General features: G+C 46.5%; 1 pseudogene across 1 annotated transcript; it reads left to right on the forward strand.

Annotated features, from left to right (window-relative positions):
* Positions 1 to 5,035: 5,035 nt before the first annotated feature.
* Positions 5,036 to 9,033, forward strand: LOC308532642 (phosphofurin acidic cluster sorting protein 2-like; annotated as a pseudogene). The gene is made up of 5 exons: positions 5,036 to 5,056; positions 6,086 to 6,128; positions 6,203 to 6,772; positions 8,174 to 8,335; positions 8,392 to 9,033. The product of its transcript is annotated as a phosphofurin acidic cluster sorting protein 2-like (transcript).
* Positions 9,034 to 10,890: the final 1,857 nt, after the last annotated feature.

The following is a 10,890-nucleotide window of genomic DNA, read 5'->3' on the forward strand; positions in this document are numbered from 1 at the left end:
CCATTTGACCCAGTAATTCCACTTCTGGAATATATCCCAAGAAAGCAGAAACACCAATCAAAAAGGATATATCAGAAAGAGAGATTATAAAACAATCCCGTTCACCATTGCACCAAAAAAATTAAGCTACCTAGGAATAAACTTAACTAAAGAGGTAAAAGACCTCTACTCAGAAAACTACAGGACGTTGAAAAAAGATATAGAGGAAGACATAAACAGATGGAAGAACATACTGTGTTCATGGATTGGTAGAATCAACATCATTAAAATGTCCATACTACCCAAAGCAATCTATAAATTCAACGCACTTCCCATTAAAATACCAACGGCATACTTCAGAGATCTAGAACGAACTCTCCAAAAATTCATCTGGAATAAAAAAAGGCCCCGAATAGCTACAGCAATCCTGAAAAAGACCAAAGTAGGTGGGATCTCAATACCAGATATCAAGTTGTATTACAAAGCCACTGTTCTCAAAACTGCCTGGTACTGGCACAAGAATAGGCATATAGATCAATGGAATAGAATAGAGAGCCCAGAAATCAGCCCGAACCAATATGCTCAATTAATATTTGACAAAGGAGGCAAGAACATACAATGGAGCCAAGATAGTCTCTTCAATAAATGGTGTTGGGAAAATTGGACAGATATATGCAAGAAAATGAAACTAGACCACCAACTTACACCATACACAAAAATAAACTCAAAATGGATAAAGGACTTAAATGTACGACAGGAAACCATAAAAATTATAGAAGAATCCAAAGGCAACAAAATCTCAGACATATGCCGAAGGAATTTCTTCACTGATACAGCTCCTAGGGCACTAGAAACTAAAGAGAAAATGAACAAATGGGACTACATCAAAATAAAAAGCTTTTGCACAGCAAAAGAAACCATCAACAAAACAACAAGAAAATCCACTGTGTGGGAAAACATATTTGCCAATGTCATATCTGATAAGGGCCTAATCTCCAAAATTTATAGGGAACTCATACAACTCAAAAAAAGGAAGATAAACAATCCAATCAAAAAATGGGCAAAGAACCTAAATAGACACCTTTCAAAAGAGGACATTCAGAAAGCCAAGAGACATATGAAAACATGCTCAAAGTCACTAATCATCTGAGAGATGCAAATCAAAACAACAATGAGGTACCATCTCACACCTGTCAGACTGGCTATCATCAACAAATCAAAAAACGACAAGTGCTGGAGAGGATGTGGAGAAAAAGGAACACTTGTGCACTGCTGGTGGGAATGCAGACTGGTGCAGCCACTATGGAAGACAGTATGGAGTTTCCTCAAAAAACTGAAAATGGAACTCCCATTTGACCCTGTGATCCCACTTCTAGGAATATATCCCAAGAAACCAGAAACACCAATCAGAAAGGATATATGCACCCCTATGTTCATAGCAGCACAATTCACCATAGCTAGAATCTGGAAACAGCCTAAGTGCCCATCAGTAGATGAATGGATTAGAAAACTGTGGTACATCTACACAATGGAATACTATGCTGCTCTAAAAAGGAAGGAACTCTTACCATTTGCAACGTCATGGATGGAACTGGAGAGCATTATGCTAAGTGAAATAAGCCAGTCAATGAAGGAAAAATACCACATGATCTCACTCGTTCATGGATAATAGAGACCATTATAAACTTTTGAACAATAATAGATACAGAGGCAGAGCTGCCTCAAACAGATTGTCAAACTGCAGCGGGAAGGCCGGGGAGGGTTGGGGGGCAGGAGGTAGGGGGGTAAGAGATCAACTAAAGGACTTGTATGCATGCATATAAGCATAACCAGTGGACATAAGACATTGGGGGATAGGGGAGGCTAGGGGACTGTCTAGGGCGGGGGCGATAAAATGGACACATATGTAATACCCTTTGTAATACTTTAAGCAATAAATTAAAAAAAATAAAAAATAAATAAAAAAAATGTCATAAATAAACAAACAAACAAAAAAAAGGATATATGCATCCCTGTGTTCATAGCAGCACAATAGCTAAGATTTGGAAACAGCCTAAATTCCCATCAGCGTAAGTGCCCAACAGCAGCTGAGTGGAAAAAACCCGTGGTACATCTACATAATGGAATACTATGCTGCTGTAAAAAAGAAAGAAGTCTTACCATTCACAACAGCTTGCATGGACATCGAGAGCATTATGCTAAGTGAAATAAGCCTGTCAGATAAAAATAAATATCACACGGTCTCATTCATTTGTGGAATATAATGAATAACATAAACTGATGAACAAAAATCAATCCAGAGACAGAGAAGCATCAAACAGACCCTCAAACCTCAGCAGGAAGGCAGGGGAGAGTGGGGGAGAGAATAAGAGACCAAGCAAAGGTCTTGAATGCATGCATATAAGCATAATCAATGGACACAGTCATTAAGGGGGTAGGGGCATGTGCTGCAGGTGAGGGTGGCTGGGGAGGGATCTAGGGGAAAAATGGAAACATATGTTATACTTTAAACCATAATAAAATAAAATAATACAAATATTTCTCTTAGTAAATAAAAAGAGCTAGTGCTCTTTCTGGGTCCCAGAACAAAGCTCCCCTGAGCCCTAGATACGGAGGAACATGCAGGAGCTTCCCAGTATGTCAGGATTTCTAATGTCCAGACCAACTCTGTTGGAGAGGTGGGAGCCTTGGCCTGGAAGGTCTGAACATTCCTGAACTCTGGGCTCTGAATGTCATGGACATTGGGTGATATCTGCCACTCTATGGACATCAGTTTCCCAATTTTCCACTGAGGGTTGGGTTCAGAACTGCATAAGCCTGACCTTACAACAAAGGGGCCCAGCTCCCTCCACCCTGGGTGGGCACTGGACAGAGGTGCATGCCTGTGGTTCCAACTCTGGGCTCCTTTTCAGTCAAATACTGGCCAAAGGCTCATTTACCTGCTGAATGCTCACCATCTCCCCCATGCCTCTCCATGTCTGTGCATGATGCCACCAGCAGATCCTTTTCCAGAGCCCCTGAGGAAACCTGGGTGCAGCTAGGACCCCAACTTTGAGGACACACTGCTGGATTCATCTCAGGCTCTGTTGGGCTCAGTATCTTGTTCATTTATTTCTGAATACATATTACCCTTCTGGAAAAAGCATGTGTGGGTATCACTGATTTCATAAAACAAACAAATAAGCAAACTAAACACCTCTCCCTATCAGCTGATTTGGGGCATATTTTATTAGCAAAGAGAGATATTTGCTAATATTGCTATAACATTCCCTAGTTGGAAACAGGTTTTGATTAAAAACAGACATTGGTTAAATATTCCTGCCATTTGCACAGATGCTTTACTCTGAAGGAGAAGATAATTAGTTGACTGTGGTTAGGAATAAATAGAGTAGCCCCAGTGTCTACAGGGGTCTTAGTGGCTTCTCTTTCTATGATAATTTCACCTGCTCCCAAACTATCAGTGAGAAGGGAAACACCCATGGATCAACCCTATCTTTGTGTGTGTGTGTGTGTGTGTGTGTGTGTGTGTGTGTGTGTGTGGTTTGTTTGTTATTGGTTTTCTACATCCCATTTCAGTGAACAGATTTCTCTACAGGAATTTTCTTGAAAGCCTTATTTAGAATTTGTGTTGCATTTGCTGACAAAAACCATTAGCTATATTAATTGGAATCAGTTAGAATATCCAGGATTACATATTCCAAGAGTTAAATGCCTTTGTGAACCCATCAGGGTCATTGAGAAAATCAGGAACATTTGCTGGTTCCTCTCTTGCTGAGACAAGCTTTTCTCCAAAGGGAGTTGTTAGAATTCCTAGTCTCATTTTCTCTTAAGTCAGTAGGAAGTGATAGTGGAGGGGACTGAAGGGAAAGGAAGAAGGATGGAAAAGGGTGCAGAATAGAGTGGGGGAACTAGAGAAGGTGGAAGAATGGGGTGTTGGCAATTATTACCTTCAGAAGAGTTCACAGACAGTCTATAAAATTTCTAATTCCTTAATTGTTTTTAAAGGAATTTATATGTGCTTCTGAAAATCTCCTGATTTCCAAATCAAGATATGCTTCCATTCATTCATTCAGTTTAATGTTAGACCTGGCATTTTCCTAATTTTTATTGCATGCCAAAAATTAATTTAGGCACACAAATAAAACTGCACTTTGGCCATTTTTTGGAGGATATTTTCTAATTAAATCTTCCCATTTCTGTAAAGCACGTGTAAGTAAAAGCTTCCTATCAGGAATATTAGTGAGGGCTGGGATCAGGCATCTCCTGGACTTGGAGGCACCACTTCCCATGTTAATTTCAGGTGTGTTTTGTTGTTGTTGTTTTGTAGTTGTGTGTATGTGTATGTGGTTTTTCTTTTCTTTCTGATATCTGCAGAATCGGAGCAAATTTTCTAGGATTGTTATATAATGTAGTTGGTCAACCTGTGTTGCTTATCGGTTGAGCTCCATGAGGCTCTCACCCCTCAAATCACATTCAAACCTCTGATGTGCCTCGGTTGATCTCCCTGCTGTCTCAAACCACCAGAGGGTCAGGGAACGGTTGACCAAACCTTATGGGTGCTCCCCCACCAGAACCAGTCACTTTAATTGCAATTGTGTTGAAATTTTGCTTTGGGGCTCCTGCACATCATGAGGAATGACATCACACATCTACAGAGATTCTTAGTCCCCTAAGAATACCTAATACTCGGACCTGAGGGACAATATGACACTGTATTTTTGGAGCTGATTTAGTTCAACTCTAATTTAAATGATAATGGGTTTTTGTGGGGGTTTTTTTTGTTTTTTTTCGCTCTGATTCTCAGAAAGCAATTCCGATTGGAAAGCCACAATTTAACAACAGCCACCAATTTTTTTCCTACTGTCTTGTCTTAACCTAAGTTCCATCAACCCTTAATCTTAGTTCTATCTGGAGTATTTAAAAATACAGCTCAAATAAATCTCACCATCTACCACCGGCAAGGGAAAAGTCATGGATTTAAGATACAACTCACCCAGGTTCACCCAATGGGTGGGGAACCAGCAGTTCAATGGGTCCTTTGTTGAATCCTAACACCATGTCCACGGCTTGGTCCTGGGTGAGCTCTTTTGGAATCCTGACCCACTACGTCAAGTAAATGTCAAAGTATGAAACATTCAAACTTGTCAAGAATTTTGGTCGTTTATTTAAGTCCCACTGTCAATAATTGGCAGGATGAAAATCTCAGAGGATTGAGATATTGTCTCTGGCAGTTTTGCACCTTACTTTATACATTATAATCAGAACAGGAGATGTATGGTGGTAACAGGAAACCCAGTGGTGATGCATTAGGGTTTCAGAGAAATCAAAGCGGCGAATCCTCTGTGACTGGATAAACAGTAAAATGACACAGACATACTTCTTTTACATGTGGATATAGGATAGTTACAAGTCAACAATGAACTCAGTAAGAATGAGGGGATTTGTGGTCTCCGCAGAGCATTGCCTATGTGTTGAGGGGCCTGGAAATAGGAAAATTCCTTTGACATTCCAAATTATATGTTATTTAGATGCCAAAAGGCAATAGACAGGCTCAGTGAAGGTTAAGATTGACCTTTGTCAGGGAAGATGCCAGCCTAGGACATGACTACCCACCATAAACTGCTTTTAGTTTAAAAGTTTTCATTTCAGAACATTCTTTTTGATAACTTTAGGTCTCTGAGTTTGCAAGAACACCACACAGGGCTTCCCTGAGCTAGTCAGTGAGCATGTGGTTCCTTTTCACACGCACAGTTCTTGGATCACTTGTGCCCCACCTCCTGACAACAGTCACTGAGTGCTTAGGGCAGTGGTCGACAAACTCATTAGTCAACAGAGCCAAATATACCAGCACAACGATTGAAATTTCTTTTGAGAGCCAAATTTTTTAAACTTAGATTATATAGGTAACTACATTGTTATTAACTTTATTAGGGTACTCCTAAGGCTTAGGAAGAGCCACAGTCTAGGGGCCAAAGAGCCGCATGTGGCTCGCGAGCCGCAGTTTGCCAATCATGGACTTAGGGGATTGGTCTGAACTAAAGCCCCAACCCACCTGGCAGTTCATAAACTGCCCCTGAGGGAATGTCCCTCCTCTGTCCCAACACAGGAAGAGAAACCATCACCCCAGAATGCTGCAGGACCTGTATGCTGTAAGCAGTTGCAGCTACCTTGCTGCCCACAGTCCTGGTCTCCACACCTCCCGCTCCCCCATCCCTGTGCCCAGGTTCAACACCAATGCCCAAGAACCTGTTTGCTACCCATGAGTTGGACAGCAAAAGCCTCAGATTCGTGCCCAGGTTGTGCAACCTGACCTTAATGAAGATGGTGGTGTTCAAAGAGTTGGAGAAGGACCTCATCTCCATGGTGATCGCCATGAAGATGCAGTACTCCAACCTCATATCGATGGTGATCACTGTGAAGATGCAGGGCTCCAAGTACATCCTACGGGAGTATGCTGTTCCCCAGTGAACAACTGGAGACAGTCCTGGGGTTGACCTCACTGCAGGACCCCCACTTCCTCTGTGAGAAGGCAACAAGCTACAGGCCCTGTTGCACTGGAGGAAGTGCTTTAAGAACCAGACCATCTGGAGCTAGAAGACACTCCCTGTGGGCGCCATCCGCATGGCCAAGGTCAGGCAGCGAACCCTGAAGGGTGGACAAAGTGGCCGAGGAGGCTTCTGCTAAAGTGGCCAAGATCTGGATTGCTCCCTGTCCAACCAGCCCATCCACTGGGAGGACAGTGCCATACAGGACAGATGCAAGGCTAAGTCAAGGGTTAATTACTCTGAGGGGGGTACATCAGAGCTTCTCCTCTGAGCAACAGGCCAGCAACTATGCCACCTATGGACCGAACCTGGCTGAGAAGGGCATTGACATGGGGATGCTCAAGAAGGAGAGGCCATGGATATTAGGAAAGATGTGCATTACCAGGCCACAAAATATCAAGGAAAAAGTGGTGGCGTGGCTGGGAAAGTTCAAAGTGTTGGAGGAGGCTGTGGACTCGAGCAGGACACAGCAGAGCATGTCCCAGAGTTGGAGTAGGACATGGACCTTCTATTTAACACACTGCGAAACCCCAGGGACAGTGGCCCAGACATGGAGGATGAGAACAGCACCCTCAGCACCCACAAGCCCAAGCTCAGGCTGTTCTTTGAAGGGTTGGCACACTCCAGCTCACAGACACAGACGGAAGCATCCACAGGGCCCGGAGCCAAGAGGAGCCTGCAATTATGGCCAAAGTGCAAGAAAACACGTGAGCCCTCAGGCATCAAACAGCCCAGAGACAGTGTTTCAGACTCGGCGGCCCACAGCACCCCCTCCCCCAAAGTCGCCTGAATCTGGACCTCCTCCATGTCTAGCCAGTCCACTCACCGTGTGGACAGCGCCCTGCAGGCCGGCCCAAGACCAAGTCTACAAATCACTACTCTAAAAAGGAGTATGAGAGCTTCTCTCAGCAGGAGGCCGGTGAAGATGCCGCCCATGGATAGGAACTGGATCAGGAAGCAGTGACTATTGATAGTCACAACAAGGTCTATGACAAGCAGAATGTCGTGGCTTGGCTGAGCAGGGCCTAAGTGTCGGAGGAGGCCCTGGACCGTGAGCAGGACCCTGCAGATCATGTCCCCAAGTAGAGGAGGCCCCGCACCTTCTGTCTAACATGCTGGAGAACCAGTGACAGTAGCCCCGACAGGGAAGAAGATGACAGCCTTCTCAGCACCACCAAACCCAAGCTCAGGCCATACTGCGAAGGCCTGTCACATTTCAGTTCAGAAATGGACATGGGGAGCATCCATGGTGCCCAGAGCCAGGCGGAGCTTCCGAGTTTTAGCTGGTTCTGCTGAGGGCTAGTGTGTTGGCGCACGGAGTAAACGGTCCCGGGTTCAAATCTGGTCACGGGCACAACTGTGTTGATTACAGGCTTGATCCCCAGCCCTGGCCATGGCACATGCAGGAGGCAAGCAATCCATGTGTCTCTCTCACATCGATGCCTCTCTCCCTTTCTGTCTCTCCCCGTCCCTTCAAGTTTCTCTAAAAATTCAGTGGAAAAATAACCTCTGGTGAGGGTTAACAAAACAAACAAAGCAAAACAAAGGAGCCTCCTAGTCCAGCTGAAGTGCCCAAAAAGACCAAGCTCAGTCAGCAATAGCCAAGTGACAGCATCTCCCACTTAGAGCCCCAGAGCATGCCCACCCAGGGGAGCACCCAGCACCGCCCAAGGACAGCCCGGAGGCAGAGACCTCAGCCCTGGACATGCTCACCAAGAAGATGCTGCTCACTAGGTGCATCACCAAGACTGAGTCTCTCATCCCCTCCACCAAGGCCAAGGGGAAGCATCCCCGCCACCATGGCTGGGCAGGTTCCTGAAGGGGCGGCAGACAGCACAGCCATAGAACAAGTGAGCCAAGAGCCCAGACAATGAGCATGTCCAGACCCAGGGAGCCAGCTGCAGATCCCCAGGAAGACCACGTACAACCAGCTGAACCGCATACTCATCTCTGATGACCAGCTGCCAGAGAACATCATCCTGGTCAAACCTGTGATTGGCAGGAGCAGTTCCCCTCGGACACCCTGCAGGGGCACATGCTGCCTGTGCTGTGCATCTGCTTCATGGCTGACGTCCTGTGGCCTTCAGTTCCATCATCTGGTGGATACAGAGATACTGTAACGATAATTCCCAGCCCCTTAAGCCGCTGAAGATGCTGGCGGAAGGGGCACAGCACTACTTGAGCGCTGTGCTGCGGGTCTTCCTGAGCTGCTGTCCTACAAGATGCTCGGCTGGCTGGGCAATGTGCACTTCCTTGTCGTCCCGCTGGGTTCCAACGTTGTGGCCAGGTACCTGGGCTCCATGCATTACTGCTACAACAGCTTCTCCCAGGACCTGGCCTGATGGGACCTGTTCCATAATCTGGAGGCCCAGAGCGCCATACAAGACACACTGGACATCGTGACGAGAATCACGCAATACATCATGGGAACAACTTTTCCTCTCAGCTTCCCATCGAGGAAGCCCTGCTCTCCTACAAGCAGAAGAGACCCAATGAGGATTCCTTATAGTTCATTCTTTTCAGGGTGGCAGGTGAAAGTTGGGACAATGCAACAGTCCTCAGACACGTCGGGAGACTCAGATGATGGACCCCCTTGGGCTGCAGCGTGCTTTTATCCTTCCCTTTGTCCCTACCTCTGTTCACCAATGATGCCTTGTCATCCCATTCATCTTGTCAGTGAGTGGGGTTTGTCCTCCCCCAGCCAGGGCGATGGCGCCAAGCTGATGGAGCGGCAGGTGGATTACTGGACGGCAGCCCAGCCCACAGACAGGAAGAAAGACTTGAAGAAGGAAGACCTGCCTACTGCCAACAACACACTCAAGTGCACCTTCCAGTCTCTTCATGTCAGCAGGCTGCCCAGCAGTGGCCAGACCAAAGCAACTCCCACCAAGTGCATGACAGTGCTCACCAAGGACAAGAAAAAGAAGGTGTTGTTTTCGCCCAAGAAAACCAGGACAAGGGCATGGAGTCCAAAATCCAAAAGCCAGTGCTTGGGGGCATAAGCCACCTGGTCTGCAGGGCGAAGGAGCAGGAGAACATTCTGCGGGTCCTCATCAAAGGTGTGGTGTGGAATGAAGTTCTTCCAGCTGGCAGCCCAGGGTCCTTCCGCATCCAGCACTTCCCCATCTGCATCTCCAGACATTCTGACTCCACCTTCCAGCCCTGCCTGCGACCCTGCAGATGCCAAGCACAGGAGGGCCCACCTGCTTTTCTGTTCACCTTTCAGTTTAGTACAGAAACCGACCCTGGAAACACAAAGAGAAACCTTCTTAAGTACAAAAGTGCTCACTACCCGGAAGCTAATGTGCAGCCCCCACTGGGAGCCCCAACTGCTCTGCTGATTAACCAGAACTCTCTGGGGGTCAGGCGGGCAGTGCTGAGCTGGAGAATCATGGAAGGTGAGTTTTGGCCTCAGGACCCCTAACACTCCCAGCGAGAAGGGTTCTCCCTTCTCCACCTGCCCTTCCTGGAAGCCAGGACTCTGCCTCCACAGACTCAGAGCTGGTGGTCAGATGCCAAGGACTGGCCTCCCATTGCGGGCATCCTGAGCAGAACATGGAGACCAGTCAGCCCAGCCCTGGGCCCCAGCTGCCAACCCGCCAAGTGGCCCCACACCATCCACTCGTGCTTTCCTAAAAAAATAGGTGTGTGGTGCAGCCCCCAGGCACACCGGCTGGACACACTGGTGCAGTACCAGCTGCCCGCCTTCCTGAGCAGGGCCTATGCTTTCGCCCTCATCTCTCTGTGTTATGACAGAACATGTGTTCCACCCAACAGGTGTGGGTCCAACTATGTACCAGGTGAGCACCTGTCCCTGCACAGCACAGTGGTCACGCGGCCCCCTGCTTGCTGGGCGTCTTCAGGGCACTTCATGTCTCTGAGTGCTTGTGCCTCTAACCACAGGGTGAACCTAGGGCAGTGATGGCGAAACTTTTGAGCTCTGCATGTCAGCATTTTGAAAAACCCTAACTTAACTCTGGCGCCGTGCCACATATAGAAACTTTCGGATATTTGCAACCATAGTAAAACAAAGAGTTATATTTTTTAATTTTTTTTAATATATTTTATTGATTTCCCACAGAGGAGAAGGGAGCAGGATATAGAGTCAGAAACATTGATGAGAGAGAAACATCGATCAGCTGCCTGCTGCACATCTCCCACTGGGGATATGCCCGCAACCCAGGCACATGCCCCCGATCAGAATCGAACCCGGGACCCCTCAGTCCACAGACCGACGCTCCATCCACTGAGCCAAACCGGCTTTGGCAAGAGTTATATTTTTGATATTTATTTTATATACTTAAATGCCATGTAACAAAGAAAAATCAACCAATGAGTTTGCATGCCACCTCTGACACACGTGTCA

This window comes from Myotis nattereri, assembly GCF_964212035.1.
Source record: "Myotis nattereri genome assembly, chromosome: 16".
Classification (NCBI taxonomy): Eukaryota; Metazoa; Chordata; class Mammalia; order Chiroptera; family Vespertilionidae; genus Myotis; species Myotis nattereri.